This window comes from Arvicanthis niloticus, chromosome 2, assembly GCF_011762505.2.
Source record: "Arvicanthis niloticus isolate mArvNil1 chromosome 2, mArvNil1.pat.X, whole genome shotgun sequence".
In the NCBI taxonomy this organism is placed as follows: Eukaryota; Metazoa; Chordata; class Mammalia; order Rodentia; family Muridae; genus Arvicanthis; species Arvicanthis niloticus.
The window spans coordinates 42,958,000-42,983,996 of record NC_047659.1 but is presented as its reverse complement, the minus strand read 5'-3'; positions in this window follow the sequence as shown (position 1 = coordinate 42,983,996).

The following is a 25,997-nucleotide window of genomic DNA, read 5'->3' as shown; positions in this document are numbered from 1 at the left end:
ATTTCCTTGTAATCACAGTGCATGTCTTGTTATGAAAGTCTGATTTTTTTCAGTAAGTTGTCTCTTAGATACTCCTAATACATTATATTTAATTCAGTCTTACAGAAAAATTTTAAAGTGTTCTTGATACTTTGTTTTTAACTTCATTATGTATAATTCTTTCTGTGCCTAACCAAAATAGACTTCCGCTGATCCCTTGGCCATGAGTTTATTCATTTAGCAAACACTTATTCAGCACCTCCAGTTTCTTTAGAACTATACAGTAAGAACTTGAATTTTAAAAATGGAAAAGGTACTATCTTCCAGATGCTCACATAAAAGATCAAAGCAAGCAGACAATTGTGTACATTGTGACCTTAGGGGATAGATTAAAGTTATGTGTTGTAAGGATATAGGAAAGAGAAAAGGAAGCAGGAAGAAATGTTTTCCCAGTAGAAATAAACACTAAGGTAAATGTTAAATTATCAGTAAATGTTAGATACTGATGAGAATGGTTCTTCAAGTCTCTGCTGGCATTAAAATATTCTCAGATATTTCTTGTATGTGATATTGGCTGACATCCTCAAAAATCACCCCAAGGACTCACCTCTGTGCTCACATGAAGGCCACACTGCTCTCACCTTGTGTGAAGCCCCATCCAAACACCCCTGGCATATTTATGATGATAAGTATTTACTGATAGTTGGCCTGGTAGACACTTGCATAGATGCCCTGATGTCCATGCGTCTTTCTTTCAGATCTTTTTTTACCCCTGTCTATTTTCATATTTTAGACTTTTTATCATAAAACAAATGGTGTCTTTAAATTTTCTTCTCAAAAATGTTGTAATTATTTTATGCATATGTTTCTTTTATGACCTTTTTTTTTTTTTTGGCCTGATTCTCAGACAACCTGAACTAACTAAATGGTCATGAAGAGGTAAAAAATAATGGTGTTTGGATATTAACTGATTTATTGTCTAACAAGTTAAGAGGATAAAATAATATTGAGTAGGATTCTAACAGGTGGCTATGGAAGTAGGAGATTTTATAGAAAGCAAAAGGGTAAGTTTAGAAAACCATAAGCTCCCCATGGGGTAGTTTGCAGTTTCTTTCCTTCTTTCCTTCCTTCCTTCCTTCCTTCCTTCCTTCCTTCCTTCCTTCCTTCTTTCCTTCCTTCCTTCCCTTATTTACTTACTTACGTACTTAATTTAGTCTTTTTATGACAGAGTGAGTCTTTTATGCCCTGGAAGATAATGAACATGACAAGATCCTGAAGCATCAGCACCCCACTAAACAGATTCCTCTCTTTGTAGTTTGAGTTGGGAACTGTGCTGTGCTAGACACTGTAGGTACTTTTTGCACAAAGGAAAAGGTGCACTTCTCAAAGCTTGCTCCCATCTCCCTTCCCATAGACTGAACTAAATCTAACATCATCCTGTATGACTGAGGGAAGAAGTATATTGTATACCCAAGTGACTTGAGTGCTTCATTACTGAAAGGAGAAAGACAGTAATTCTACAGTTGAACTTTGAACATTGGGGAGCTGTATGCTCATTAATTAAGAATTTATTCAGTTTAAGATACCTTTTTAAATTCAGGGTCTAGGGATTCTTAATAGATTCTGATATCATTTTGAAAGATTAGTACACGTATTCCTTTCATTGCTCTCATAGAGTCAGTCCCTCCTACTGTGGATAGTTGAAATGTTTATATCTCACTTTAATATGCTGGATGAATTAATAAAAATGTTAGAACAGTTGAGCATGTTGGGTTACATATGCAATGTTAGGTTAAAGTATCCAACAGAGGCTTTCATTCTATAGAACTTCACATAGATCTCAGCAGTATGGAAAGCCATGGAAATGACCTTGGGAGACCTGCTAGCACCACCATAGAGTTTAGTGGTGACTTTACTATGCAAGTTAAGGGCGATGCCCAAGGGGCAGTCACAGAGATGTGTCACTGACATGATGGAGAGAGAAACCCTCTCTCTCAGTCACTGAAACTAGGTGTCACTGATAGCATTCTAATTGAGCCAGACTGCAATTACTGTGATGAATTAGAAAGGCAGAGGGATATTTTGGGGATGGAAGGTTTGGTCCACGGAGAGTTCTGTAGTTGGAGAAATTCTATAGAGAAGAGAATATGTGTAACAAAGCAGGCAGGTAACTAAAATAGAAATTGCTGACTGTACCAAAAAAATAAAATAAAATAAAATAAAATAAAATAAAATAAAATAAAATAAAAAGTTAAGCAGGGAGAACAAAGGTAAAGAGGTTAATCTTTCCAAGTAATCTATTTATATGTTGCTCAGTTTTTGCTTAAATAGAATTTATTTTTTTACATATAAAACTACTTATTAAAGAATGCCTATATTCACAGGTGGAATTATCCTGCTATAATGTAGTAAGTGTGTATTTTATACCACCAATCCTTCCAAAGTCATCTGTGGAAAGGTCCTTCTACACTGGAGACAGGACAATACTTACATATTTAAAGGACTGCTAGTCAGAATGCCTCAATTTCTGTTGTCAAGGATACTCAAAGATACCCTATAAGAACGTGCTCTTAAAGCTCCTGCCTGCCAACTCCCTTGTGCATCTTGGTCTTCCTAACAGCAGTAGTGGGAACTGTATGTGATTCTGTTGCCTCCTTGTCTAGCCACAATAGAAGAGGCATCGAGTCCTATGGTTCCACTATTTGCTTCTTTCCATTTGATGTCCAAGTGCAGCTGCACAGCAAACGGGGAAGGATGGAGGAGAGGCACTTTCCACAGTCTGTGTCTTCCCTTGTACACAAGTGGGAAAGGATTGAATAGAAGTCCAGAGCAGGTGGGTGAGCAGAATCCAGAGTGAAGGGAAGGCTTGTTAAGGAAGGGTAGCAGGGGGTGGGAGTGTGGAGTTGGGTGATAGGAGTTGGGCCAGTGTTACAGCTCTTGCAGTAAACAGCTCTCTTTGGGAACAGTTAATGAAACAGCATGTGTTCATACACTTAATTTGAGGTGGATCAAAGGCTATATATATGAACCCTAGAAGGTGGGGAGGGATTCTTCTTAGGGTGAAGTTTCACTGGCTAAAGCTTAAGTTTCTGGGGCTACCTCATTTTCATGGAGAGGCATTCCAGAAAGTTGAACCTGTAATTTTGCCAAGGATTACATGCCATCCCTCAGAAAGAAGATTGAAATCAGGCTCCCCAAATCAGGAAGAAAAAAGGAAGCCCTGCTAAGAAGAGGAGGTCCTCCATTTGTGTGTGTGTGTGTGTGTGTGTGTGTGTGTGTGTGTAGTTAGGAAATCTGTAAGGACATGGTAAACTACAACCTTACTATCGAGGTGCAAAATAGTCCTAATGCAAATTGACATGCCAAGGCAAATGTTTTCCATGGGAGACCTCCCCTTTACTGAAGAGAAAGGAGGGAGAGGTGGATGGAAGTGGGAGAGAGAGGGACCAGGAGGAGAGGAGAGAGACGAAGTTATGATCAGATATTAAGTAAATAAATTAATTAAAAAAGAATGTGGTAATACAAGGGTGGATTATAACTTGCTAGCTTAAGAAAAATTTACTCCCTGTATATCTGTCATGTGTTTTGTTTATTGTCCAAGATATTGTAATTTAGATTTAGAAGATGCCAAATTAAAATCAGTTACACAATAGATTCTTGGCCTGTCAAGTGTATCAGAACTTCTGGGATTCATGCCATACAATCAAAAGTATCACTTGGGAACAAAGAGGATGCTATGATTCGAGTGTGTCTGAAGTATCACCCACGTGCTTACATATTTGAACTTTTTGTTTCCAGCTTGTGATGCTGGGAAATTGCTATTTTTTAGAGATGAAGACATAATGGTGTAACTGGGTTATTGGAAGGTTGACTTTAAGGATTATGATCTAATATTGTTAATGGCAGATCTTTTGATGTGTTTTTTTAGTCCACCAAAGTATGACCACTCAGCTTCCTGTTTCTGCTGTCACAGATGTGAATTGTATTAATAACCATCCAACAAGTCTTTCCTGTTACAGGAGACTATATTCTCTCAAACAGTGTACCAAAATTTGTTTTTTTTTTTTAAAAATTGTTTCTTTTAGGCATCTTATTAACCAATAACAACTAAAGTATGTTGTGTAACAGGGGTATACTGCCAACACATAGTGCTTCATCTATGAGCACTGGGAATGTTAGAGCACAAAAATGTCTTCTAAAGGCATAAGAGAAACAACTTTTGGATGGTAATATCTTGAAAAGAAAAAGGAGAGGGCTATTGCCATTCACAATGTAGCATATAACTTTAACTAGAAACTTCTGTATGCATCATGTCTCATAATAGTCTACTTGGGTACTGGAATCAAAATGGAAGCAAAACCAGTCCCTCTCTCACCCTCTTTAATGTAGTTCCCAATGATGACGCACTTATTTAATTATTTTTGTTTACATTTCAGATCTTCAGGTTTATGAGTTTGGTTTCCAGTAGTGTTGCATTATATTGCAGAGTATCAATGTTCCTCGTGCATAGTGAGCTATTTAGATCTAGAAGGGAGAAATAGCTTTTGTGGCAGAAGAATTTATTAATGAGCACAAAGATCGTAGGAAAGCTCTTAAACACAATATGGACAGACAAAGGAATATAAGGGAAGCTCACACGATCCACATAAACACTCCTGGTTCAGACTGTCTGAAGTAAAATTTGGGACAAACAACTATAGAAACAAATAAAAAGTGAGCAGCCTAAAGTTTAGGTGTTGCAATTGGTTATGAACCCAGAAAGAATGGTACCAGTCATAGAGGTGATATTTACATCAGGAATGGGGATACAGTTTGTCCCTTTTACTTCCCACCTTCATGAAGTTCCATGGAAACAATGAAGGAGGAATTGATTAAACCCAATATCAATGGTGAAGTCTACAGTGCCTTATAATGCATGCACTAAGGCAGACATTAGAGTCCTAGATTTCCCACTCTCAAGAGTGCAGTTGACTGACAGCCCACCCTGGGCCCTTACATTATCAACCACACATCCCAATCAAAGCCTCATTTTTTGATACTTATTTGATTCTTTTAATGGTTGTTGTCTGAACAACTCCTCTCAGGCCAGTTGAATTATAATTGAACTGTGTTGCAGACTAAGAAAATGACATTCAATTTCTCATTGTCAGATCATTGGCCATTTTTTTTTTTACACTTCTGTTGCCACTCTCTAGTAAAGGTGATCATATCAAAATTTACCATCTTTCTTTTTAGTGAGATGACAATAGAGAATGATAACAGACTGTTCATTTGCAAAGCTGGGACAGATTACTTAGTGTTTCCATCATAAAGAAAATCTAAATGTCCTAGCAGATACGTTTACACATTTTACAATGCAATCCTATAATGAGACAACATGGTGTCCTACCAATATGTGAAAAGGTAGATAAAAGTTTAGACATTAGCTTGAAATTAAGACATTGCCATTTAAAACCTACTATACAGAAAATGATACAAACATTTAAAAAAAATGTTGACACTTTGGGTCTGTAAAGAGCGTGCAAAGCTGAGCTTCAGAAAGGCATTCTGTCCAGAGCACTGAATGCATAGATGGTTTTCATTCGAGCTCTTGTTTGGTACTTTATAAGATCTAGAAAATAAGAATAATGTTTTCTACTCCTTCACCTAAGGATTATAACCCAATGAGACTATAATAAACATTATTTCCAAAACAAAAACGCTGTCTTTCATTATTTGTTTCATGTTGAAAAATTATGCATCAGGATTTTAGAAGCATTCTTCTAATATATCCAAGAAAATAAAAAAAATGCTTATGAAGATCATTAACCAACATTTTTCATGTAATGAATTTGCATGAATATGTGTTTAGGAATGGAAATATGATGATAGATTCTCACAAAAATAGAGGCAAAGAAATAACTACCAAATTAGAACTAAGATGCAGTCCCATGGGACATTTTAGCTGGAGAGGTGGTTTCTAGAGAATTAGCTGAGAAGCAAGTTGGCTGATAAATGTTACATTTTAATTGATGTCTTCATGTCAATTTTACCACCAAGAAGGAAGAAAAAGTGACAAGATGTTTTACTATTAGCACTCTAATTTTTAATCTTCATGGAAGGACCAATTGATGAATTGGAAATAATAGGACACTGGAGATTTGCACTTGCCTGATTTAGAGGGGTTGCTAATGAGAACAACCTAAGCATAGCTAGAGACTGACAGGCTAGATTATGTGTACTTGCATTCTAAGGTACAAGGTGTTGTCCAGTGTGATCTCTTGTCCTGAACTTCCAGAAGAAAAAACAGATAAGAAATAATCATGGAGAAATGAAGTTGCATACGAGGCCAGTGAAACAAAAGCTGCTGTATCTGTGAGAATCATTAGTGTTGACAAGCTTCAAGGAAATAGAATATAATGTTATGGTCACATAGTGGGGGAACTACAGTAGGAGTAAATGGTGAGGGGATGGAAGAATAGGGTAATGGAGGGACTACAAGAAAGGACAACTAACACTAAAGGCATTTTGAAAATCATATGGAAATCTACCACTGTAAAAGATTCATAAAATATAGACATACATGAAAGGAATTTAAATAAAGTCACCATATAATGCCACACCTAGACGTCTCATACTATCATGCCTGACACTACTAAATTGCCTAATACCTTGAGCATAGATAGGGCATGGGCCTAGGGGGAAAACCTACTACTATTATCTTGTTAAAGAACATAGCAATAAAATAGCTCCTAATGACAAGCTGCTGTACTTGTGAAGTAAAACTTTGTTCAAGCCTCATCAGAGAAGCAATGTCTTGTAAGGGATAGGGAGTAACATAGAAGACCACAAATGAGCAGTGTGCAGAGACTGAGATACTTTTGAACAATCATTACTAAATGGGATGTCACCATCAAATGCCAATCCTCAAGACTCAGGACAGAAAAACTGTAAGAGTTAGAGGTAGTGAATGACTTAAAGGAAGCAGTGTCTTCCAGACAAAACAGGACTGACACACATATGAATTCATGGACACTGTAACAGAACACGAAAGATCTGTACAGTTTCAAGCCAACATCCCAGTATTGAAAGGGAAGCAGATGAAAATGCCATCTCTAACCATGAAGCTTTTTGCAATCAATACTTGCAAGGAAAGGGAAAGTCAGTTATTCCTGGTGAAGTGTCACTGCATGTATCAACCACACTTTGGGACAGATCTTGTGTCAGTGAGTAGTTAACCAATACAGAATAACTCCATGTTTTTGGGGTTTTGTTAGTTTGTTTTGATGTTGTCTTTAAGCTTTTAAATTTGTGTGTGTGTGTGCTAGTTTGTTCAATTTTGGTAATTTTGTATTTTTTGTCTACTACGTTTTACTTCTTTGAGAGAGAGAGAGAGAGAGAGAGAGAGAGAGAGAGAGAGAGAGAGAGAGAGAGAGAGAGAGAAGAGTATGAGTATATGGAATTGGGTCAGGGGGATGTTGGGAAAATCTGGGAGAACTTGAGGAAAGAAGATAAAATAATCAAAATATATCATATGGAAAAAATTTAAACAACAAAAAAACTGAAAACCCAAAATCACCAATGGCAAAACAATAGCAAGAGAAGGAAATAAAATATAAAAACATGTAAAGAGCCTTTTATTTTTCCTTTTCGGTTTCCTAACGTCAGTCCTCCACATTGACCCTGTCAGTGGTTCCTTATTGTTTCCAGTCACTATGTAAATTTAGATGATTTCATATTTGTCTCTATACAAATACCAATCAGTTTCAATATTTGTAAGATTGATCACATTATAAAAATATATCACCATATTGATTTATCCACATTCCACTGATTTAGTAAGTGAAATTGTTCATGTTTCTTTCTCAATTTTATTATGAAAAATTTCAAAACAGTTAGGGTATGAAGAGTATGATCATGTTTCAAACTGAAGCAACTACCTATAGACATCTGGTTACTCTCACTGTCTCCCACTTTCATGTATTATATCACATTATTACATTTGTATCTTATTACAGAGACACTGCACTTACAGGCTGTCATTCTAGTCACAGTAACTAGAAAATGGAATCAACCCAGATATTCATCAATAGATGAGTGAATACACACTGTGGTATATACCCACCATGAAATAATATTCAATTATAAAGAAAAAATAATACAATTTTCAGGTAAACAAGTGGAACTAGTAAAATTATACTGAATGAAGTTACATGGTTGAAAAAGACAAACACCATATATTCTCTCTGGTATAGCTCTTAGGTTCAATTTATTCATATTTTATATTTATTCCAAGGTACAAATATGAGCTATGAAATGAGTATGAAGCTTTGGGGGCATATCATGGCTATTTTTGTGAAGTTGACATAAACCTAAAATTACCAGGGAATAAGTCAAATCAGTTGAGGAGTCCCAGTATCAGACTGGTCAATTGACATATCCATAGGGTATTTTATTGATTGCTGATATATGTAGAAGGTTCAGCCCATTATAGGTGATGCTATCCCTGGGCAGAGGGTATTGGGTTGTGTAAGAAAAGTATCATTCCTTTACCCACAATAACTAGATGGTTAGACTTATTTCTTAAGATATCACACATTAGGGCTACAGAAATGGAAGTCGGTCTGAAAGCAATGATGAAACTTCCTTTCTTCCCCATAATCTGCTGGTTAGATTTCATAGGAAACTTCCTGTTCCTCATAATCTACTGATTAGATTTCATAGCACTGAACAGTACTGTAATGGAAGACCACGGGGGAGAAAGCACACCTATACCTTGCACAGTGATGCCAAAATATCAACCTTCCAGTCCAGATGGGTCAACCAGTGCGACAGGGCCATGCCTGCTGTGAGGTAACATTTTCAGATTAGATCTGAGGGCTATTTCGTAGGAAGGACTCGGGGCCTTGCAGGTAATAGATTCCAGGATAATAGCTACTGTTGTCATTTTGCTAAATAAGTCAAAATGCCATGCAAGTACTTATATTTATACCCTTAGACTTGGGAGCTCTCAATCTTGGTTAGAGAAACTTTCTTTTACAGAAGCCTTAGTCAGTCCAGAGATTCACAATTATTCAGTTCTGGAAAGAAAAGACTGCAAATGTTCAGCCATCAATGAAATAACTTTATTAACCTCCTCTTGTCCACCATGGCTCAGGGAATATTACAGATAAGGAGACATTAATAACATTAAGAGTGGGCAGCTGGGGAAGTGTGCTGTGTACTGCTATTTTCTAGATATAAGTTGGCTTATACACTCATGTATGTATGTGTGTGGGACCTGCATGGGACCATGAGGAGATTGAGCCAGAAAAATTCCAGCAGAGATGTTCTCTAGTCCCATTGCTAGGGGATTCCTGGCATTTAATGGCTAGCTGCTCTGGGGAAGAAGAGCTTTTCTTCTTTGGAGGTGTAACCACTGCTACTTGTCTCATGCTCTATTGAAGAGCATTACAGAGATGTAGGCATCCGTGCTTTCTTACTGGGCCAAGGTTACCTGATATGGCTGATGAGAAATGAGTCTTAACCATGCTTGAATGGAGGTGTCTCACCAAGACTGAGGTGGAGACAAAATTTATTGCAAGCAGCCAGACTTTTTATACCTGTGTATGAAGGATACATACCAGAATTAAATGGAGGTTTCCAAGATCAATACAGTGGCTGCCAGAATACTGTGGTATTTGCAATCTCAATAGGGTATACAAGAATACTGTCTAAGACTAATTGTCATGTCAAATATTCATGTTTCATTGATGTTTAATTATCACAGGCTGTCTGGATGCTTCACTCTCTGAGGGGATGCCTGTTTCTTGGGAACTGAAAGTCACACAGTATACCAGGAGCCATGAACTCTAACCTGAAAAGCCTATGACACATGCCTCTTAAGGCAGGTAAACCAGGCAAACGCCATGATTTCCCCACAATAAGCTGGAACAATTGGACTCAGTATACTGTAAGAAGTCCTGAATTTGGAAAAAGGACATGTCAGAAACATATGAGAGAAGTTGGAGATGCAACTCAGGCTTGGATGTGGTGATATTTCATTGTATACATGTGTTACCTTCTCAAAAAAATGAACAATAAATTGCTAACTACATTATAAATTCTTACCTTTTTGCCCAGATAAGGATAGCTCATCCCTCATCCCTCATCAAAGAAGCTGCTTTTCACTGTTATCTGAAACCAGAAAACTATGCAGAATAGCTGAAAGGGGGTTGCCCAACTACAAGTGATATCATCAACAACACCCACTAGACCTAAGGCTCAAGGGAGAAAGATTGTATGAGCCAGAGTACCAGGATGTCTGCTTTGAGATAGTGTCTTCTGTTTACGATATTAAAGATGCATCCCAGAAACCTTGACAATGTGGTTGCCCAAACAGGATAAGTATAATGACTGTACCAGTTAACATTCCAGTGGATAGAAAAATGTCAAGTGATTCACCCCTAGATAAAAAGCTACAGGCAGTCAATGGCTGCCGAGAGAGGGAGAATCAGTCTTCACCAAGGACAAGGCTCTGATAGGTTATCCTATTTTAAGTGGTGAGCCATAAATACACATACCTATACCTATAAGCAACAGTGAATGAATCAACACACACACACACACACACACACACACACACACACACACACACACCTATAAAAATTAATGAAGAGGTCATGAATTTGAGAGAGAATTGAAAGACATGGGAGTCGGAGACAGGTGAGAAGGAAAGAGAAAAATTATGCAAATACAGTACTCATCTAAATAATTTTAATAAAGAGATATGTAGATGGGTGTGGGAGAACCTGCTCAATCTGAAAAATAAACAAACAATTAAGGTGTATGAGGCTACAAATCCCATAAAATTTCCACACAACTAAACATTTTAATTGGCATAATACATCATATACTTCTTCCATACTTTGAGTTTTCATTATATTCACTTGTTCATGTCATTACATCATTTCAAGAGACGAACTTGTAATATTTTCTACTGTAACATGTATGTATGTATGTATGCATGCATGTATATATATTTTTGAGAGAGGTCTCATTATGTAGCTCTGGCCATTCTAGAACTCATGTGTAGACCAGGCTAGCCTTGAAGTCACAAAGATTCACCTGCCTCTGTCTCCTGAATCCTGGGATTAAAGGTGTAACCTACTCAGCCTTGTTCTCTTCTGTACATTAAAAATAGCTACCAACTAATAAGGAAATGTAATTTCCCACGTGTCATTCTTACATCATCCTAGGAATATTTAAAAAAAAAAAAAAACTAGATTTTTTTTTGTTTAAAAATTTCTATGAAGTATTTTAATAAAAATATGTATCTTCTTTTACAAACTGTTATTAAAGGTTGTGATTATATTACTATTATATTTTAAGAATTTTAGTAGATTTTATCTTAAAAGGACACAGCTTACTCACAAACGTGTTGCCTATCAAACACGTTTGTTCCCTTTCACTATTAACAACCCAATACAAACCCTACACATTATGATTCATAAGCCTATTTACTTATAACAATGTCACCAAAGTTAACTATGCACTAAAAGTTTTAACTTGTAAACATAATTTTCAGGGGATTTTAATGTTTTGAAATATTCTTAATCTGTGATTATACACTGTATAAATCTCACTCGTGCTCTAAATTTTATCATGCAGAATGTATTTTCAATGTTTTGAAATTTTTACTATCATTTCAAGAGAAATGCTTTCAAAGTATTTTTTTGGTTCATTTTTATAATTTATGTTTTGATCTATGACTGATAATTTAAACCCAATACAAAAATAAGAAAATAGTCATATTTTCTATACAATACTGATTGTGGTCAGAGGCATATGATTAATTTGCATTACATTAGTCTTTTCACCTGTTATTAGGAAACATTCAACCATTCTCAGTATTTTTGAAAAGGCAAATGATTCACAATTTAATTGAAGAAAATGATGTTTTTATACAAATCCACTGTTGCTCATTATATAATTATTTCAATTCCTTTTCCTCTAGCATGTGACATTCCAATATATTAAATCTCATTCCCAGTATGTTTTCTTCATGGTTCTCTTGTAAATTCCTTATTCCTTTTTGCGGTTACTGACGAGAGATGTGAACAACTGTAAAGCTATGAGAAGGGATGGGAGCAGGAGGATATGACCTTGACAGGAATGGGGAAGCAACAGTGTATCATGCTTAAATCTTTATGATATGTTATTCTTTAGAGAAGACAAATCCCACAAGCAAAAAGCTACATACAGCTGTGCTGTAATTTTAATGGTGCTTTCTGCTCACCCAGAGGAGTTTTTACTCTACTACTGACAGGAAAGCCACTGGCCTTTAGCTGTAATGCTTGGTCTCCTTTGCAGCCAATGGCTTTTATGTATTCTGTTTTGGCCATGAACAGCACCTCATGCAGTCATTTTCTCCCTCTGTAGGGACCACCTTGCCCATCATCCAGCTGAACATTCTCATAGTAATAGTATGGTTTCCAGCTTAAAAGTTTAAAGACACAAGCACATTCTATTTCCACAGACGAAAAGCCCTCATCAGCAAGCAAGTGCAAGGGGTTGCACTTTGGTTATGGTCTTACCACATTTCTTCATGTATAGATTTTTTCTTGTCCTGCTAATATTAGACACTTTCATGTACGTTTTCCAAAGACTTTAGAGACTTTGTAAACTATATTCTTTCTTCCATAACATATGGGTTCCTTTGTCACCCAGGTAGTCATTTATAATACTGAAAAAATATTCTTGTCATCTTCAAACATGACTTACCATGAATGTAAAGATAAAGCAGAAACACTTTCAGCAATGCTTTATGCTTTACAAACAGCTACTCAAAACATTTTTATGTTGCCTGTTTCAATACCAGACTGTTTTTTTCCTTTATTGACTCAAGAAAAATATGGAGAATGTAAAACATGACACATAAGTTAATAAATTCTTGAAGACAGAGATAAATTAAAATCAACACAGTGCTTACTATACGTTTACGTTCTTAAAGACAGAGACATTATAAAACGTCACATACATATTTCAGAAATGTCAGTGGTAGTAAAATTAGTCAAACAGACCTAAGCATTATTAACACCACTCAGCATACTTCTGATCTGAATTAGACATATCTATCTGTTTATCTGTCTGTCTGTCTGTCTGTCTGTTTTGAGTTTTTTAATTCCAGTGTTATTTCTTCATCATTTGTGTTGGTAAAAACAATCCAATTGCATTAAAATGTTTATATTCTATATTCATTCTCCATCTTCTTAGAAATTTTCTTCACTTCTTTGTCAGGAACAGCACTCCCTGCACTTCTCCACACAAAATGAATTCCCTGGTAAAATGTGTTGACTATAAAACAAAGTCACATGTCCTCTCTGCACAAATTTCCCACACCCGTGATTGTTTATATTGCTTTTTTCTCATTTTTCCTTTGTACGTTTTCCATCTTGCTCTTCTGTTTATGTTCCTATCATCTACCTTCATAGTAAAAACTTCACAAGCAACTCATTCTTTTCTTTGATCATGTATTTTTATGCCAATCTTACATAGATATTTGTGACAATAATATGTTCATTTGTACATATTATATACTTATCATTAATAAATATTACATTCTTATCAAATTGTGTGTTTGTTTTCTTATAATAAAGACATACTCTTCTCTTTTGACACTGTGTTTCAAAGCTATTTATTTTTTATTATTTTATGAATTATTCACTAGGAGAAATATAAGAAACAATAATTTTTGAGACATATGCAAATTCATTAGCAAATTGTCTTTCTAGATTTCATAAACTACAGATTTAATAATGCATCTGGCAATCTAAGCATCAAAGGATGTGGTATATGTCCCAAGATGCATGGATATCACACTAACTGCATTTGAATATTTAAAGAGCCATTTATGAGATAAAGAAAAATAATATTATCCTTCTTTTTACTGACAAAGTTCCATCAATTAATTAATATTTTATCCATTCAATAAAATTTTATTGAAAAATACTGTGTGCAAGATATTAGATCTAATGTCTTGATAATTATTCTTACTTTCAAAAACTGTGAGATAAGGAATGCATATAACAAAGCCAGACAATGATAAATGGCATGAGGTAATAACAAAATACAGTAGAAATTTAATGTAAGAAAAGACAATTTCCTCATGGAAATGAGAAGAAAATAAGCTTCACAAGAAGACATTAATATTATCTAGATATACGTTGTTGTAAAATTACTGATATTTAGATATTTTAATACTTGTCATTTTTAATCTTTGTTGATCCAGGGCTATTGCTCTCAATATACTGAAGTTTAAATGAAAATGGTATAAAAACTACCATGATATTGTGTGCAAGCTCAATTGATTTGTCTAAATGATGGGTTGTTGAAAGCAAATTCCTACCCAATTCATCCAGATTATGACTGGTTAGTTGTCTGGTTGGACCTCCTCACTTCTTTTGACATCTGTGTGCTTTATATTACTTAAAGGTAATATGACATCTCAAAGATTCTGCTGCCATAAAAATATCCCATCCTTTTGCCACGTTCAATCTAAGTCATGCAAATTCACAAAATTATTTTAGAATCATTTGTTTTGCTCCTCTAAAATCACATAATATAAAGCCGAAATGTCTATTTTCTTTAGTGAACAAATATGGTGAAAGTTTTTCAGATAGTATTCTATTTCAGATACATGTTAAATATCTCAATTATGTCATTGGAATTACAATGTAGTTTTATGTGTCTGAGTGACATAATATAGTAAAGAAATAAGATTAATTGAAGTAACATGTAAGAGCACTGAGAAGAATCAATGGTTTCTAATCCTTACAATAATGTTTTAGCTATGATTATATTTGCCAAATTGTAGTGTCTCAGGGAGAAGAGTTTACCACAAACACGAATGAATCAATGAAGCCCAGGGATATCTGAAAATCTGTGCTATGGAAGCTTAAATATTTTCTTTAGTTTTATGGGCCATTTTAATTTTTTTCAAAAAGAATTAGTTAACTGCACAGGATTTTGTGGAAGGGAAACTTCTTTATTTCATGCTTTAGTGACTAGGCAATCATTAGGTAATGTTGTTATTTCTATTGTGATAGCTTTGCCGATTTCATTTTTTGTAACCAATACTTTTATGCTCACAGTTTAAAGTTAATTATTTGTGTGAGATGGTAAGAAAATATTGAAATATTATGTATTAACAACATAATAACATTAAGCCAATTTACTGCTTATTAACGGTTATCACTACTTACAACAGTAAGTATTACTGTTTTAGGAATAAATGATACAATCTTCTGGAGATTACTACAATGTGTGTTCATTGACCAGGAGGCTAATATTTGGGAGGCAAAAGCTCTTGGTGTGAGTCTTTGGCAACTGTGTTGGAATTATTTATCAATCCTTCCAGAAAGCTTTGTCTAGACTACTTGTAAAACTGAGACATCTGCCTCCTTTAATTTTTTTTGTTTTAAAAAGTTCATTGTATAGTTGTAAATGGAATGTCAAACTTAATGTTACTGAAAATAATCAGAATTTCTGTGGCACTGTAATAGCCATTTCATTTATTTCATTTCTTAAAACATTTGCTTCATTTATATATTCTTTGTATGTGCGTGTGCGTGTGTGTGTGTATATGTGTAGCACATGTGACATGGCGTGCACTGGAAGCTAGAAGCTACTTTTCAGAGCTGGTTCTCTCCTTCCACCACGTGAGCCTCAGAGACTGAATTCAGGTTATCCGGCTTGACCATGGGTTTCTTTATTCCATGAACCATCTTGGCACGCTATTTTTTTCTATTTATGACATTTGAATAAGATGTGAGAATTTCAATAATTGGAGTGTTAAACTCCAATACCATGAGGATTATACTCTCTTCCCCCCCCCAAAATATGTAATAGTCAACATAAAACTTTTTTCATATTTAAATTTGAAAAATTAGAAAGTTATTTTATATAAATTACACCTTATGGGGAGCAGAACTCAAGATGGCACCTGGCTGGGTGCCATACGCCCCTGGCGTGTTGGCCCACCATTTCAGGAAGCCTGGGTGGCACGTAGGCTAGGCTTTACTGTGCATGCATTTTGATTGTTCATCGTTACATAAGATCGGACCATGTGACGTATTTGCTCAGCACCAATCAAGAATGACTGCGTGGCAGGTTCTGATTAGAGAGGACACAGAGATTTAAGGGCTGGGAGCTAGAGCTGGGGGAGGGGGGGATTTTTGCTGTACTTCAAGGCTTCTGAATAAACTGTGTTGAGAAGAAGATCCCGTGTCTGTTGTCTTCTGTCTGCTGGTCGATTCAGGAGGCGAGAACACTTAGCCATACAAGTCTGTAACTGTATTAAAATGGTAATGTGTTTGCTTATTATACATAGTGAGAAAAATGGGGTATGAAAATTACAGTGAAAATTGGAGGGTTAAACAATAATAACTTGTTGTTTCACCTTGATCTGTATGGCAGACTTGGGCTGCAGTTGGTTGGTCAGGTACCAAGTTGAGTTAGGGCTTCCATATTTTATAGCCTTGCTAGGTTGGCAATTGTTTTAAAACAGATTTTCCTCATAGTGCTGACCAAAGTGAAACAAGGCAAGCTAAATGTGGAATATGAAATATGTGGAAATGTGGAATAAAATACCTTTGTTTAATTTTTTGTTAACTGACTATTGGTCCAGAGTGACGTATAGTTACAATCAAGGCGAGAGCTGAAAGTGCATTGCGTCTTTAGTAAAGAGAATTGTTAAAGCCAAAACGGAAGGTAGAAAACATGAGGCCAGGAATTGTATCAGGTTTCAGTGGGAATTGAAGGGTGCTAGGGAGACCATTTATTATTGGAGAAAGTGGTAAATAAACAGAAAAACCAGCTTTCAGCTTGCTTAGGTAAATGGTAACTCTGGATAAGGAAGAGGCAGAAGGAGGGTACTTTCTTTTCATGACTAGGTTTTTCATTACTGGCGAATTTATATGGATCTGAACATTTGCAACATGACTATTCACAAAGAGACATGTGATTTGATTCTCATAAGACTGTATCCATGAAGTACAATTGCCCATAATTCAAATTATCAGGTCAACAAACAACCTCTTATCTAATTGTTTACTTGAAAAACATTTCAAAATCAAAGGGATTTAGAGATGAGATTAACAAATGGTAACTGGGGCAGGGTGGGCACTATAGGGAGATTTAGGTTTCTTGAAAAGAAACAAAACATATTATCTTCCTTTTTATATCTCCTTACACAGTTGCTAATATGTGGGTCATCTTGATTCAAGAGAAAATATTCTGAAATTCGTTTTCTTCTCCAGGTTAGATGAAGTAAATTAGCAGTATCAACAGCAACACTTCCAGTTTAACTAGTGATATATCTCCAATATGTTCTAATATGATCTGTGAGAAATATTTTTACCTTTCTATAATTTAGAAACTTTTTATCTTTGTGACAGGAAACTACTAGGCCAGGTAAGTTCAGCACTAACATCAGTCTTGGGGCTTTTTGTAATCACACATTCAAATGGAGATTGATTATTTGTTATAATTGTCTATTTTGTACTAGCAAATATTCTATTTTAAGTTAATATAAAGGGAGTATATAAGGCAGCATAAAGTGATTGGATAGTTAAAGCTCCTTTTGAGCCCACTTGCCAATATTTTTTTCTAAAATAGTTTTTTCCTGAGTCAAGTAAGAAAATATCAATTGTATGAAATTTATTGAAAATGGTCACAACCCCATACAGAAATCAGATCAGAAGTATTTGAACTTCCCCCAAGCTTTTGGGTAATAATGTTAAGAAGGGTGAATGAATACTCTTAACATGACAATTGTTTCTTAGGTTAGCTTATATGCTGCCCTATGATTTGATGGATGGATTTAAAATTAAAGTTAGTTTAAGCCATCACCAAAGCTGCTGTAAATGATTGGCACTTTAAAGCAGTATGTTAGTGGCAGCATTGCTCCTTAAATGGATTATAAATTCTAAAACTGCATATTTAGTAGATCATTCAAGACTAAATTAACACATACATTCTGCATGAGAATAGAGCCTACTTATTCTTTGAAAATGTGTTTTTTGCTGTTCATGAATGTACTCAAAGTCCAATTAACATGAAGGAAACCATACTTGGAACTATAACCCTAGGCTGTTTACATGGCTAGTGAGGCCATGAAACTTAGAGTAGAATATACTACCACCACCTCACCACTTTCTTAAATGAGTATAACTCTTTACAGAATTTTTGCATACTTATTTTTATACAGAAAATTATGTGGAGATCTTACCACTTATTAAAGAAGCTTCTTTGTAGTAGAAGGAGACCATCAGAAACGTCACAACTAGTCACAATTCATAGAACCACTGACCAATGAACCTGGGTGAGTAATACCAAATCATACATCTACAACACAACCACTTCACCCAAGACTCAGAAACTTCACAAAAGAGGACAAAGAAAGGTTGTAAAAGCCAGAAAACTAGGAAATCTTTGACACTGTGACTTCAGTGACAGGGCAGATACACCCATGAAACCTGAATTGGTATTGCTGGCTAAAAAAGACCTAAACACTTGCAACACTGGTTTATATTCCAGTGTAGTTAGAGGACATTTAATGAGATTCAGGCAATTAATGACACTGTTGAGAAAAGGAGAATCAGTCTTCTCCAGGGATGAGCCTCTTGATTGGTTATACAAAACAAGTGGTCAGGTTTAGAAACTGAAACACAAATGCAACAGTGAACTCAACAGGTTTATTTATATGTTGATTCATTCATGTGTATATGTAAGGATAGCTAATATAGAAAGAATGAGAGGTAAGAGAAGGAGAAAAACAGTGTGATATATTTCAATTAATATAAACAAAAGAGAAAAGAAAATTAGTCATACCTTGACAAGCTGTTTTTCCAACTCAAATTAATAAAAAAAAAACTTTTAGTTTTAAATTTAGAAACTTTAATAATATTCAAATTAAAAAGTAAGAAGCATGGGGAAATTATTAGAAGAAAGCAGAAATGACTCATTTCTGGTAAATGTTATTCTTTAACTCAGTCTAGTTTGAAGATTTTGTTTTTCTTCCTGATGTTTGTCCATATAGTTATTCAACAATTACAGCAACAGAATTTAATCTCTTAAAATGCCTTTTGTTGGGCTATGAACATAGTTAATTACAAATTCAACACTTAAGATATATATTACACATCCACACCACTATTTATTTATTTATTTATTTATTTATTTATTTTTTATTTTACCGTGTAAACAGTATTTACAGGGAATTCTTTCTATATATTTGAGAATTTCTAATGAAATGCTTCCTGGGTTTTCACAGATTCAGACTTATGTTACTAACTGGTTTTTCAGTCATTAAATCAGGATTTAACAATAAAAAGTGCAGAGATTTCAAGCCTTAACCTTCTTCAGCACATGTAAAAACAAAGGAAAAAAAAGGCAATTTTTAAAGGAATATATTTCTAATCAAAATGCTTCAAGTATTATGGGCCCTCTATAAAAATGGCTAACTACAAAAGGAAGCAGGCCTAATGTAAGTTGGAGCCACCAAAACAACAATAAACACAAATGGTGGGACTCGAAGCAGAAGATAAACCAGCTAAGTCTGTATTGGTTTGAAGTGCTGTGGGCGTAAAAGCAAACGGGGATCACATTCATGCACTGATGTCTGCTGTGCTCACATGTACACTTGATTCTCCTAGGGTTGCATAGACAGAATCATAATATTTCAGTAATAACTTTAGTTACTGGCACCACTTGTCCTGTGAGTTTTTTACTATTGTTTGAGATTAGTGCCATTATCATAACAAAATATGCATTATATATAATTGCATATCTTTGAAACAAGATTTAGTTCAAACAAGAAAACTATTAGCATATAAAATAGATTCTTAGTTTTTTTACTTAAATTATAATTATTTGCTTTTGTTTTGTTCTCTTTTTGTTCTCTCATCTCTGTCTCTCTATCTCTCTCTGTGTCTCTCTGTGTATCTCTGTGTGTCTCTGGGTGTGTGTGCAGGTTTTTTTCCTCCCTATCTCTTGGTCTTCTGTCTTTCTATGTAACACATAGGACTCTATATGTAGCACATGCTATCATGGAATTTGTGCACATGGCTGTTCCCAAGCTCACTTTATCTCCATCCCCAAGTTCCTGGGATTCCAGGCACCCACAGCATTCCATACACAGCTAATGCCTGTATGGGTTGTAAAGGGCGCTTTTCTTGTATATCTGACAGTGAATATGAGATTCAGTTTGGAAAGTATTTTCTTAGATTGTTTAAAAAATATGTAATAGCGTGTGGTTTAGGATGCAGCTTTCAGATGTTTGATACTGAGTATGGCCTTTTTCTCTTTTTAAGTTTTATGTTTTGTTTGAGCTCTTCAATTCCCAAAAAGATGATTAGTTGATTAAATACATTTGACATTTTCCCTCTTAATTAATATTTCTCATGGTTTTTTTTTTTTTGGTGTGGTAACTTGTCACCTTGTGAGAAACGTCAATGACAAGATGATATTAATTCTGTTGATTTCGTTTTTATAGTTTATTTTTATAGCATTGCTTTTTTGTCTATTATTTCATTTGATGGTGACAGTTAAATAAAACAATTGCAAGGTTGTGTTAAAGATCAAAAATTATTTTGCAAAATAGATATCTGATGAAACCCTGTGTTTCTAACTTTTATATTTTGAAATATGTTAATACTAAATACATTTTGATCATCATCAGAGATGCAGAGCTGGCCATGATTTATGGCAAGAGTACATATCTTCTTACAAAACAAAACCAACAACTTCATTTTTTTCCAAATCCATTTTTTAAATTCAATTTTTTTTTGTTCAAGCATAATGGTATCTGCATAGACAAATACTTCCCAAACTTTGAAGCAGTTTAGTTATGCTTCTAGAAATGGTTCTAGAAATGAAAGCATGAAATGATTCATCTTAAAATGAAGTTACAGTCCAGCCGATCAGGTACAACGATTTTCCAGGTTTGAAAGGTGAATCTGCATGTGTGTTTGTGTGTGTGCATGCCTGCATGCATGAGTGCCTGTGTGTGTGTGTTTGAGACTATGTTTACGTACACACAACTATGCCTTCCTATGAATTGGTAATGTTCAATAAAAGTGTCATTGGTAGTGTTGAATAAACATTGAAAGCATTAATTCTTAGTTTTAGTTTCGAATAACTATAATTTTCTTACATGATACTGTATGTCTGGAAGCCTGAAGTATCATAAAATGTACTCAGATGCTGTAAAAGTTTGCTTATATTTATAAGTTTATAAGGCAGAAGAGTTTTTAAAGCAGAAATTTTAGGATTTGAATCTACTCTCTTCTCTCTAGTTGACTCAGTCCTTTTCCTGACAAATAATCAGTATGTCTGTGTGTATCGGACAATCTAATAAGGATTAGGGAATTGGCAAAAGTAATGGACAGCTATTCATTTCAAGGAGTTTAGAACTTAGCGGTGAGCTCGATACATCAAGTAGTAATTACAAGGTGCTGAGATTGATCTGAGTCATATTATCCACCAAGCATGCAAGTGTGTAAGGAGAGTGAGAGAGAGGAAGGGACCTATCAAGGAGTGTTAATGAAGGCATGAATGTAAAAAAATAAAAGGTGATTCAAGTGAGGTGAAATGAGAGGAAGAGACCTGTGAGCATTGTAAGACCAGGTTTCAGACCAAAGTTAGAGTGCTAAGAGATAATTTGGAAAAAGAACTCACAGACTTCCCAAAGAAACAGCTGAGTGCAGGGGAATTTCCCTACATTCTCAGTCTCCTTCAAATTTCATTAACAATATAAAAGGTCAATAGTATTCAATGCCTACTATGAAAATTATATTTAAAATTCAGTTTTATAACAAAATTGCTCTATGGTAATTGTTTTTATGGCTCTTTTTATCTCCATATTATAAGAGGTGAAGAAATTGAAATCTATTTTTAATTTTATATAAGACCCAGAAGGACTTTTTCTCAGTTTCTTTAAAGTTAATAGCAATAGAGCAAATGTCATCAAGAATCTCATTGGTGATAATGATGGAATTCACAGAGGAGGGTTTTTACTGACCACACTCTTTAAATTTGCATCACTATTGATTATCAAACTTTTTTATCTTGGCAACTCTTTTTCTAGTGTATTTTCTGCAACTTAGAGTGGGTACTTAAAATGTGTTGTGGGGCAAAGGACAAGGAAGGATTGTGGAAACTGGAAGCAAGAAGATATTAACAAAGGTTTCCACAGGGCCCCTTTAGCCATGGAACAACTCAGTTAGATATAACCCATTCCTTGCATTGGAGATTTTATTTGATGCAGCGAGACATCTAGTTGGGGCTTTGTCTCACCATTATTTGGTGAATTTATTTAGATTTATATATATATATATATATATATATATATATATATATATATATGCGTCTATTGTAGTAGGTTTCCATAGGAAACCTTAATGGCTTAATTTTAGCTCTCCCTTCTCACATTACCTCATAATCCACCTCTTATCTACTCTTCTCCTGTTGCAGCACTGCCCCCAAACACACAAGTCACTTGTAACTATATATTCTATTCAATCTCCCTGAAAAGATCCATCCCTTCCTCCCTAGTCTCTTAACCTCTACTTAACTCTCTTCTCTACTTAATCTCTGTGGTTACAAATATTTATCTTGCTTATAGAAGACTGAATGGCTAATATGCACATTTTGTATATTGGGGTTTAGGTTAGCTCATAATGGATGATTTTTTTAAAAGGTTTGCTTATATGAATACACTGTAGCTTTAATCAGACACACCAGAAGAAGTCATTGGATCCTATTACAGATGGTTGTGAGCCATCGTGTGGTTGCTTGGAATTGAACTCAAGACATCTGGAAGAGCAGTCAGTGCTCCTAACTGCTATCATCTCTCCAGCTCTGCCCCTGCCCCTCTTCTTTTTCAGTTCCACTTATTTACCTGTGAGTTTCATGACTTCTTTGAACAGCTGAGTACTAATCCATTGTGTAAATGTATGAGATTTTCCTGATCCATTCATCTGTTGACAGATATCTAGTTGTATACAGTACCTGGATATTATGAATAGAGCAGCAATGATTATGGTTGAGGAAGTGACAATTGGTTACATGCCCAAGAGTGGTTTAGCTGAATCTTTAGGTAGATAGATCCTAAGTTTCCTGAAGAATTGGCACACTGATTTCCATAGTGACTATACAGGTATGCACCCCACCAGCAACTTACCCAACATTTTCAACAGTATGAGCTTTCATTTATTTTATTTTATTTATTTATTTTGTTGATATTGGGGCATTCTTACTGGGAAATTTCAAAGTAGTTTTGATTTACATTTTCCCAGTGATGACTAAGGTTGTTGAATAGTGTGTGTGTGTGTGTGTGTGTGTGTGTGTGTGTGTGTGTGTGTATAGCCAGTGTGTCTGTGTCTTGCAATTTTTCTTTGGCTTTTTATTCTCTTTTTTCACTGTTTGCTTGTTTTGTCCTATTCTAGTTGTTTTTAGTTGTCTGTCTTCTAATGAGAGAGAGAAAGTGTGAATTTGGGTGGTTGAGGAGGTGGCAATTCCATACGTTACATAAGAAAGAAATCTATGAAAAGACAGAAAGATGCGCCTTTATTCTTTATTTGTCAAAACATTCTACAATACTTTGACATTGCCCACATAGCTTGTAAAAGTTACTTTTCTTGCTGCTGTGACAAAATACAGGACAAGAAGTAATGTAAGGAAAGAAAGGTTCTGGTTTACACTCTGAGAGAACACATTGTACCGTGGCAGGGAATGCATGCTGCTATAGCAAAAGGCTGTCTGCTCACATTGTATCTACAATCAGGCAGCAGAAAGCAATGAATGCTTCTGTCCAGCTTTCTCCCTTTTATTCACACCATCCTATGTAACAGTGCTGCTCAGAATGTGCAGATCTTCCCACCTAGCATAATCTAGACAATCTAGCAGAGGCAAACTCAGAGGCTAATCCGATCTCCATAACATTTCAGAGAATTGCTCTGAGGGTTGTTGCATCGGTTATTCAAGATCTCAACTGAGACTTAGATTTGAGATGTCAATCTTAACAATGGACAGTTGAGATTAACCAGTTTACAAATGGGATTCTTGCACAATGTGATTTCTAGTAGTCCTTTTTTTTTCTGCCATCCCTTTCCTTCAATTGGCATAGAAAGGAGAAGGGTGGCTTTCTAATTCTTTATTTTGCTCCCTGCTCTGCCAGTCTTGAAAGTCTGTCTTCACAAATAACAGCATTTGATTGGGAAATACAAACATTCCTTCTGTTGGTCTCTGATTATTGAAAGCATTAGACATTTTGTTTTCAGAGCTATGTTACCAGAAATTCTCAACATTAGCATGCATATAGCTCAACAGACTAAATGGAACAAAAGATATTTCGCTAAAGATAATATAACAGTTATGACTGTACAGCACTAAATGCCACATATTGGCAATGTTTGCCAGTGAGGTAAGACAGTTGACATAATTGAGCTATGCACATGGTCACAAGTTCTTAAAAGATTACTTTCTGATCTTTCTCTGACCTGCCTGTTAGCTGGAGTTACTTTAGCTTTAGCTCTAAATGCTTTAATTGTTATCTATTCTAATTGATTTCCATATTTGATGATGACAAGTCTGGAAAAGAGTTGTATCATGTGACTAGTGTTACTTTGATCAATACTGATTAGTGATCAATTTTTCCAAAGGATGCAACACGAAATAATTATATAGCACATCTGTCAAGAAGAGCTTGGGAGAGTTCAGAACACCTAGGCAATCATCACACTTAATGAAACCATCAATAAATCAGAATGACTAAGATTACATGAGAGCACCTTGTTTAGGGGGCAAGGCATTCAACATAGCAGTTGAGGGTAATTTTAAAAAGTGAACTTTGAGTAGATCTTACAAAGTCAATAGGAACCCAGAAGTGTGTCAGCACATGGGTGCCATGGCCTTTGTCTAATTCCCTAGCCCAGATGTCAGTTCCTATTTGTGTGACAAAATTCCAACTCATGCAACAATTTTATTCAAATATTTTATAAGCATGTTTGGGACTAGCAACTTTGTCATTATTAGAAGTACATTTTGCTTCATTTAACACAGATTTGCCTCAATATATCTTCCTTACTATAATGTGAACTTTTCAAATGCAGAGCTTTTATAACATTAGTCTCTGATGCTCAAGAATGCATTAAAAACTCTAAAATATCTAAAATATAATTTATGGTTTTAGACCCTATTTGTTTTTATGAACCCCATAGTTTATCTTAAGTATATTTAAGTATTTATTTTTACATATGTGAAAGCTAAAGTTGAGAACATATCTTTAGAAAGTATTAATAAAATTAGAAAATTTTTTCATTTTTAAACTTAGGACGTCATTTGAGCTTTCTGAGCCTTCAAAGCTAAGTGAGATTATGTCAAGCCAATGGTATTTCTTTAGATTAATCATTTTACTTAATCACAGGATTCCTCACATTTGAAAAGCATTGGAAAGACTCAAATATAAGTCATCTATATTTGCTGAAGACGAGAAAGGCTGAAATTTTGAGAGCATGATCCTGATGCGACAAATCAATATTGCTGGTTTTCACTGAAACAATCTATTTATTTAACACAAGCCTATTCTCTTCTGACCAGTCTTTGCTGTACAAATTGTTAAGATAGTGCTGAAAGAACTGTAGATTCTAAGGAACAACAATGTCTAAAGCAGTATTTTAAAAAAAGGAATCAAATTGGGCCATGTAACATGTCTACTTGATTACATTGTGTGGTGTCACAATAAAAAACAAACCTGGTAAAGTAATACCTGATGCAGATTGATGGAACAGAATTGAGGACAAAGAAACAAGTTCATTCCTATGTGGTCAATGGGCTAAGGGCCCTTTTCAACCATTTTGGAAAAAATAAAGAATTAGTAATAGAAGAAATCAATGAAGTATTTGCTACACAAGTGAAAGCACTAATTTGATGTGGATCATAAATATAAGTCTTTTTTCTTAAAAGTATACCAACAACAAGAAACTATCCTGGCTTAGATT